At 45.6% G+C, this 9234-nt stretch overlaps 1 pseudogene; it reads left to right on the forward strand.

Annotated features, from left to right (window-relative positions):
• The first annotated feature begins 4872 nt into the window (after nt 1–4872).
• On the forward strand, nt 4873–5131 carry LOC136661692 (small nuclear ribonucleoprotein E-like; annotated as a pseudogene).
• The last annotated feature ends 4103 nt before the right edge of the window (nt 5132–9234 follow it).

Consider the following 9234-nt stretch of genomic DNA (forward strand, 5'->3'; position numbering starts at 1 on the left):
AGCACCCCGCTTTGGCCCCCCCGGATGTGATCCTGGGAATCAAGTCGCAGCCCTTGCCCCTCCCCCGCAAAGACTTACTGAGGGCTCCCTCAAAGTTTGAGAACCATTGATATAGTGGGTCAAACAGCATTCATGGCACCTCTGAGGGCCTGACATCTTTAAGCAGAAAGTGATGTTAAGAACATAAGAACCAGTGGATCAGGCCATAGGCCCATCTAGTTCAGCTTCCTGGATCTCACAGTGGCCCACCAAATGCCCCAGGGAGCACATAAGACAGCAAGAGACCTGCATCCTGGTGCCCTCCCCTGCATCTGGCATTCTGACATAGCCCATTTCTAAAATCAGGAGGTTGCACATACACAGCATGGCTTGTAACCCATGACAGATTTTTCCTCCAGAAATTTGTCCAATTCCCTTTTAAAGGCATCTAGGCCAGATGCCATCACCATATCCTGTGACAAGAAGTTCCACAGACTAACTACATGCTGAGTGAAGAAATATTTTCTTTTATCTGTCCTAACTTTCCCAACACTCAATTTTAGAGGATGTCCCCTGGTTCTGGTGTTGTGTGAGAGTGAAAAGAGCGTCTCTCTATCCACTCTATCCTTCCATAATTTTGTGTGTCTCAATCATGTCCTCCCTCAGGCATCTCTTATCTAGCCTGAAGCGGCCCAAATGCTGTAGCCTTTCCTCATAAGCAAATTGTCATTACACAGATGATGACCAGAAATAAGTACTTTGTTCTCATGTAGGTACTCATTAGTTGCCAATGATACAAGACAAAATATGCACATCTTGACCATACTTTCAATACATGGGAGAGCCCATTTATCATGTGGGTTGGATAAAGAGCTTCTGGGTGCCACATCCAGCCTGCAGGCCTTATGTTTGACACCCCTGAGCTAAGTAATCCACCTAACAAGAGTGTTGATTCTCTTCTCCTAGACTTACCAAAGCAAAGACTTGAGATTTTGAGAATGGCTTTTGTGCCCAGGTATAGGCTTCTAGGATTCGAGCCCATTATGATTTTTGTCAGATTTTACTAGGGCAGGTCTTATTTATAAATGGTAAACTCCCATCTTCCAAGTTCTAGAAAGGAAGGAAGGAAGGAAGGAAGGAAGGAAGGAAGGAAGGAAGGAAGGAAGAGAAAAGGTCGAGCCCTTTCTGTTTCCCTATTTTTACTCAAGGAGAAGGTGTCAGAGTGTGATTATGTATATGAATTTTTTTGAATGCTCAGAATGCTTTATATAAACACACTGATTATTCTTAATTTACACCAGCTCATTCCAAGTCGCATCTCTTAAATGTATTACCAGAATGTCGTCAAAGCCCCTTCGAAAGCCAGACAGCAGCAAAGGGTTGCCTCTTACAAAGGGAGCAAAGGGAGACCTCTTACAAAAGGCTTTTCATGTTCCCAATGATGAATTCATTCTGTTTGGATCTCAAGTGTGATTTGATCAGCAAATTGTCCTTGGCATTTGACTTGCCCGTCACCACCAAACTGTGTTATTCCTGCCACTGGGAAATTAATTTCCAGCCAATCTTCTTTGGAGCAGGCTACGATTTCTCTTTACAATCCAGCCTCTTACAAGCTGCCCACTCCATCCTCTTGCGGGGGGGGGGGAGAATAAGTATTTCAGGTGGTTTATTAACTGGCTGAGAACACTGCCAAGCTTGCAAAGTCACACCATTGTAGGAAAATACAGGCCAGAGCATATCAGAGATCAGCAGGAGCCATTGCTCACAATAACAGTTCATGGAAAGCTCAAGCTGGGAAAAGCATCGAGGATTGTTCAAGGGCACTTTCTCCCTCATGCGATGATTGTCGAGGGGGGAAAGAGGACCAGGATATGAATGGGAGGTAAAAATCTGTTATCAAGGGGGGCCATTATGAGACATCAGCCAAGCTGGGAAAAAGACAGAACTGAATCTTGAAAGAAATAAGGCAAGAACCAGAGTCCCCACTGAAGTAATCTCTGCAAAATGGAGGAAATTGTTGAGGGTCTCTGGATGTGCAGAGGGAAGACGACAGCAAGGGAGGGTCACCCAGCAGGCACAATAACTGGCTCTCTGCGCTGGGGCAGCTTGTTTGTTAAATCTTTGCATCTCAAGTTTAAAAACCCTATGATAAACCATCTCATCTGAGTGCTAAACACTGTGCTAGTTGAATTATGTGTTGGAAGAGGATGCTGTTGACTCATCAGTTAGCTGAGATCAGCTATCACCCACATGCCTGGTTGATGCCATCCAGGAGATGTGGACATCATTGGCTGCTCCTGTGGAACTCCCTCCCTCTTGAAGGTCACCAAAGCCTGTAGGCCGGGCCGGCTTTTGAAGTGTTCCTGTCTTTACATGTATTATGAGCTTTATTTGAGTATTCTATTTTGAAAATATATTTAAAATAAATATTTAAAATTCATTTTACTTTGGGGGGAAAAAAAACTTATTGCCATAGCAAAGTTTGTATGTCACAGGTTACAAGAAATGATCACTGTAAGCAACCTCTAGGACTAGGTTTTAGGGGTAGCCTATCTCTGAATGCCAGGTGCAAGGAAGCATCCAGTAGTATCCAGAGGTGATAAACTTTTCTTAACCCGGCAATTAATCTGTGGGACTCCTTGCCACAGGATCAGCCGCAGACTTCTGTAGCCCTGCGCCCAAGGCAAAGCTCTGCGATGGTGGCCCTTGCAGGCTATCACCACCCCTTCCACGCAGAAATCTGCACCCCCTACTCACCAGAGGCTCACGGAGCCTCATGTGACCTCCACCCATGTTGGGGACGCCTCTCTGAGGTTCTCCGACGATATAAACTGCGCTTCTGGGAAACTGGAAGAATGGTTTCTGCCCCTGTTGGGAACCTCAGAGAGGCTTCTGCGGGGTCCTAGCAGCTGGCACCTGGGACTTTTGCCTCCTAGAAGTCTATGGCAGGCATGCAACTGCACAGGATATGGTGATTGCATCTGATCTAGATGCCTTTAAAAGGGGATTGGACAATTTCTGGAAGAAAGGTTCATCACAGGTTACAAGCCATGATAACTATATGCAACCTCTGGGTTTTAGAGGTAGCCTATCACGAATGCCATGTACAAGGGACCACTCCCTTGTATAGAGGTTGCAACAGGATGCAGGTATCATGTGGTCTCATGTGTCCCCAGAGGCATCTGGTGGGCCACTGTGAGATACAGGAAGTTGTAGTAGATGGGGCTTTGGTCTGATCCAGCAGGACTCTTCTTGTGGGTTTATAGAAATTGTTCTGAATATTGGTGGATACATCAAGTCATAAATTAGAGAGCCAGAATGGTGTAGTGGTTTGGGAGTTGGGAAACTCCCAGCAAGATCCTTGTTCAAATCCCTGCTTAGCCATGAAGCTTCCTGGGTGATCTTGGACCAGTCACCATCGCTCAGCCTCACCTACCTCACAAGGTTGTTGTGAGGACAAAAGGAGGGGAGGAACCATGTATACCAACCTGAGCGCCAAAGAGGAAGGGTGGTATAAAATATGAAAATGAATGAATGAAATCATATATTTGGTACTGTTGCACTTTCTTGTCTAGATCAGGTTGAATTTCATGAATGCTCCAAATAAGGATGAAGAAGGTCAGTGACTTCCTGGAGTCACTGCACTATGCAGGGAGAGACAATCCCCAGGGAGGGAGTCATTGGAGGTGCTACTGATTCCTGATTCTCCTACCCTTCCACCTCCTTTCATTCTTGTAGGAACACCATCTATAAAAGTTGTGTCTCATGCTTAAAGGTTCCTTTGGCCTAATCTCTTGAGCTGCCTGGGTTTGCCCCTGATAGTTCTGTTGTAGGATCAGAAGCCTAGCTTGTGCTACACCAGCCTTCATTCTACCTCCAGATTCCTGTTTGTAAGCTGCCCTTGTAATTGCTGGAAGATTTAAACCTCCCTCAGATGTCCAACAACTGATACTGCTGCCTCAGCGGCTTGGTTGGAAGGTTAGAGGAGACTTTGTTGTTGCCTTGCTTTTGTTCAGGATTCTTTAAAAAAAAAAAAAGAGAGAGAGAGAGAGAGAGAGAGAGAGAGAGAGAATCCTTGATTTTTTTTATTGGTTTTAGCCCCTGGAGGGTTAATAATCTCCCTGCAAAAAGGGGTGGGGGTGGTGAAGTGGAGCAGCTCCATTTATCCACTTTGGTAATTGAAATCAATTCCAGAGCCTTATCTTTAGGAAACCTATAGAGGCAGACACTAATCTGCAGTCCCTGGCATTTTTTAACCAAGAAACGTATTTGAAATCGAGAGAGAAGGAGGAGGCATTATTCCCAAGCTCCCACCACCACCACCTCCCTCCCAAAACCAATCTAGTACTTTTCCTCGGCTCCTTTTCTACAGCAACTATCCCATGGATGAGAGTTTCATTTCAAGTGTTAACATAAAGGATTGTTCAGATTTTGAAGCTGCCTAGGGGGGAAAAAAATGCTTCGGTTTGCCCCCTTGGCCTCCTGTGATCAATTATGAGATATCTTCAGATTTGCTTGGGCAGTAAAAAAAAAATCCAAGGTGTCTGCAGATTGGGGTGGCAGGGAAGTAGGGATGAAGGCAAGGAAGTAGGCAAGGAAGTAGGGATGCAGATTGAGGTGGCAAGGAGTAGGGAAAAGGAGTGTGTCCCTTGCTTGAATTACCAGCCTACATGAAAAGCAGGACCCAAAACAAGTCAGAGAGGGGCAAAGGTGGGGCAAAGGAGGACTAGTTTCTTAAAAAGTTGAGGACTTAAACATGAAGAAAAGTAAATGGAAATGGCACCCAAAAATGGCACCCAAAAATATTCTGCTCACCTAAGGTCTACAGCTATTGGACAGGTGAGAGATGACTCTGTGACTGGCCGTGTGGTTTCCCTCATTCAGCTTTCAGCCATGGCATACCGTGGGCAGGGTCAGAAGCTGCAGAACTCACTTGTCCCGGAACCTCATCTTCAGATACCTACAGAATGGGTCCAGGATTCAGGTGTGTCTTTATGAACTGGTGAACAAGAGGACAGAAGGTTGTATTATGGGGTTTGTTGAATATATGAACCTGGTGCTGGCTCACTCCAAGACAAAATCAAGGAGACAGCTGGGTCAAATCATGTTAAAGGGGGACAATGTTACTCTTCTACAAAGTGTTTCTAACTAGAATTGCTATCCAGTATACTCTGATTATTGTTGTAGTCTTTAAACCTACAGAAGAAAGTGTGTGCTTAAGGGCGCAATCCTAACTAACTTTCCAGCACTGGGGCAAGTGCTGCATCCTGCAGTTGGGGGGCACTCATGGAGGCTTCCTAAAGGTAAGGGAATGTTTATTCCCTTACCTTGGAGCTGCATTGCCCTTATGTCAGTGCTGGAAAGCGGGTTAGGACTGTGCCCTAAAACCCTAGTTCCCATTTCTGCCTTGATGAAGAATGAAACCAGTTATGTGGTTTGTGCTTGCTGAGTTTTCAATAACTCTTTTAACACTGCAGTGGTGTTGTAGTTCTTTATAAATAAACTTTTTCATGTACAGCTATTGTGTGTGTTTACAAGTTCCCTTCCACCAAGCAATCCATCAACAGATGAATGGGGGCCACCATCATAGATCTGCCTAACACAGTCACGAGCACAGTGCAAGAACTAAAAGTGCAGGCAGGAACAGATAGCTCAAGAAAGCGACACTTTCAGATTTACAGGAGTAGGGTCACACACATGCATTATATATGGTGACCTAATGAACCAAACAAACAGAAGAACACATGTGCGCAACCCTCACATATGACCCTCACATAACATATAGCTGCAGGCTGCTGCATGTGACCCTTCTCCCTCCTGCCACTTCTGTCCCCACTCACTCGCAGTCCATCCCATCCCTCCTGTCTTGTTTACAGATAGGATGGGGAGAGAAGGGGAGTGTTTAAAGAGAACACCCACATCCACACCCACACACACCAACAGTAGCTCTGTGGTTTTTTTCCACAGAGCCGCAATTGACATTTTTAACCAAAAAAACTCAAACCCAAGTCATTTAAAATTCCCCAAATGCTCTGGGCAATTTGGAAAGTCCACCTGTTAGGATTTGTTCTGAGTCGAGTTAAAGGGGTGGAGACTTGTGACTCAACTCAAGTCAAGCCATGCTGGATTTGCCCTTCTTTTGCGTTATTCTTTAATCCAGGGATGTCCAAACATTTTGGCAGGAGGGCCACATCATCTTTCTGAGACTGTGTCAGGGGCCAGGGAAAAAAAGATTTAATTTACATTTCAAATTTGAATAAATTTACATAAATGAATACATTAGAGGTGGGACTTGTATGAATGAATGAAGGTCTTGCAATAGCTCATGACCTATAAAAGGCCTTGCACAAAGGCCTTTGCTGCCACTGCTGCATCACAGATGTGAAACAGCAAGCAGTGGAGGGAGCCCTCATCCCACAGCTCACACGAGAGGTCGTGTGGCCCTCACCCTGAGAGCAGTTGGGTCAGCAACGGCTCCAGCAAGTCTCATTGGAGACTGGGGGCTCCATGCAGGCTGGATTGGGAGTCCTCGAGGGCCGCAAGTGGCCCTAGGGCCGGGGTTTGAGCACCCCTGCTCTAATCTCACACTCACTCTCAGACATGCATTTATTAAGTGAAGTCGCCTGCACTTTTTTAACTGCTAGTTTGGGTGTGTCTGTGTGTTTGCCGATTGGGTGAAGTTGAATTTGTGCAAGTCAACTGCACCTAAGGCAAGGGGCAACTATGGGTTTGTGCTTTGGCTCACATGTTGCACTCTACGTGGGCCATGTGTATGGCACATGTGAGCGTTCAGACATTACTCGGAGTGGGTCTGTGACAATCAGCCTGGCATCTGGGTGAACCTTGCGCTTTTCAAAAATAAATCATACTGAAGGGAAAGTAAACAAGATAGCCAGACACAACATTGTTCGCCTGCAATCTTTTGGAGTGAGAGTCCAACAAAGCGAATGGATTTCTAATTTGAACCCAATCAGGCTTGAAATTCCAGCTGTTCTGGTTGTAATTACACAGATCAGGTAATCAATAAGGAGTTATAATGCACAGGCCCTATAAGTGCAAAAAGAAAAAGAACTAGGGAAGGGCTTTGGTATCCTGCAACTCAGGCAAAGGCCAGAATGACAACTAACAGCACACTCAGACACACTATGTGTCTACTCAGAAGCAAGTCCCACTGAGTTCCATGGGACTTATTCCCATGTAGGATTGCAGCCTAAGAGCCTCTGATGGTTTCGGTCAAGTTCAAGAGGCAAAGACGATGCAGAAAGCAGTTAGAGGCAAAGGAAGAGGCAAAGGCAGATGTTGCAGCTTTCTTGACTTCAGACAATCACAGTGGTTTGCAGCACCAGTTTTCACAGAAGTTGCGCAAGTCTATATATATGTACTGAATGATGTTCTTATGTCACATGTGAGAACCTGAATATTCCAGATAGGCAACAGAGATGGTCCAAGACCTCTGTGTGCTGTAGGTAAGTGGGGGGGGGGTGGATTTGCACATGGGGCGGGGACATCCTGCAGGGGGGTGTCATCATGGACCTTTGCCCCAGGGCACAGAGCTGGGGAGGTTCACCACTGGATACACCCACCCCTCATGCTGGATATAGCACACCTGTTTTTGGTGTGACTGCACCAGCGGTGGGAGGGGAGGATTAAGGGGAGCTCTTAAATAAGTAATCACTTGCCTTATCCTGATTTCTAGTATGTATTAATACAAAAGCTGCAAACTAGAAAAAGACATGATGGTGGCACACAGATTGCTCACACTTTGAAGTTCTCACCATCTCAGATATGGTCCCACCCATCTTCCGTCAGGGCAACAATTTCTTAAAAATGTTTATTTCACTCTCCTTGAGAGAGAGTGAGAGATAATCATATCTGCATACTCTCAATCTTTGCTGATAGAGATACTTTACTTTACACAGAACTATGTGAGCCCATTTCTTCCTGTTAAATCCCCCATTTGCCTTAAAAGAAGGAGAGACAAAAGTTCACAATTCATATTTTCCTCCAAACTTCTTCTTCAAGACAATATAATTAAATGAGTCACATTAACAGCATGAGATAAGCCTCGCTGGTCACATTTATTTTTTAAAGAGAGAGAGATGGGGGGGGAGAGAAGACAAGAACAGAAGTCTTGGAGATGTGATAAATCAATGCATTTTGATGCATACATTTTGGAAACAGAACTCTATGAATTGTAATAGAGCGTGACGAATTCTCATCAACAGAAGTAAATATTAAAACCGCAGTGACAGGCACCTTGCATTCCGCTGGAGTGTTTTTGCGACACGCGTGGCTCCTCGATCTTCATTCCGTTTTAATATAGATAATTTGCTTAAGTGCTCATCACAGCTCAGAACTGACAATTGCCCTTTTAATATTCTGCTAATATGAATGTGCGTTCCTGGGTGTCTGATGATGCTAATTTCTCTTGTAGTTGAGATGGGCACTTTCACTGTAAGGAGGAAACCAAAACCCCAGTGACAAGCTGCAGGCTGGAGGACAAACAGGGAGGTCAGCAAACGGCCAGGGCAGAATCCCCTCAGCCCATAGGCCCAAGGTGGCAACATCCCCTAATGTCCTCTAGAATGTATTTAGTGTGCATCAAACTCCTTAAAAAAGACTTTGAGCAGTGAAACTTGCCCTGAGGATTTCACACAACTCAGACTGCACCAAGTGGGCCTTCCTTATCCATGGACTTGACATCTGCGGATTTGAGTATCAGTGGATGGCAAGCCCGTGGCTCAAGAGGACCTTCCAGATGCAACCAGGTGATTCTGCTACATCCTGCCCCTGCTCTCCTTTCCTCTCCAGTTGTTTCCCTCCAGTTGTTTCCCTGGGCAGCTGATGGCAGCAGTCTGGTTTATTTCATTTATTTGAAAAAGGAGGGCAAGGTGGCAGGGGTGGCAAATCTGCACCAATTCAGGCAGCTGATCCACTGCAACCACCTCTGCTGCCAGCAACTGAGACAGTGCATTAAATGTTGCCCCCCCAACTGTTGGCTTTCCAACTGCCACCAGCTTCCTCTCCTTGTATTCAAAAGTCGGTGGAAGAGCAACTGTGGCAGAGAGTGGTGGGCTAGAGTGTCAGAGACACTCTAGCACACAACTCTCCTCTCCCTCATCCTCTTCTTCTCTGTTCCCGTCATCCTTTTCGAATTCAGCAAGCTGGAGGTGGAGTGATGGCTCTAACTTCTTCTACCCCACATCCTCTTTCAATTCAGGGAGAAGGAAGAAAAGGAGGACATGGAGGTAGGAA

This window comes from Tiliqua scincoides, chromosome 10, assembly GCF_035046505.1.
Source record: "Tiliqua scincoides isolate rTilSci1 chromosome 10, rTilSci1.hap2, whole genome shotgun sequence".
Taxonomy (NCBI): domain Eukaryota; kingdom Metazoa; phylum Chordata; class Lepidosauria; order Squamata; family Scincidae; genus Tiliqua; species Tiliqua scincoides.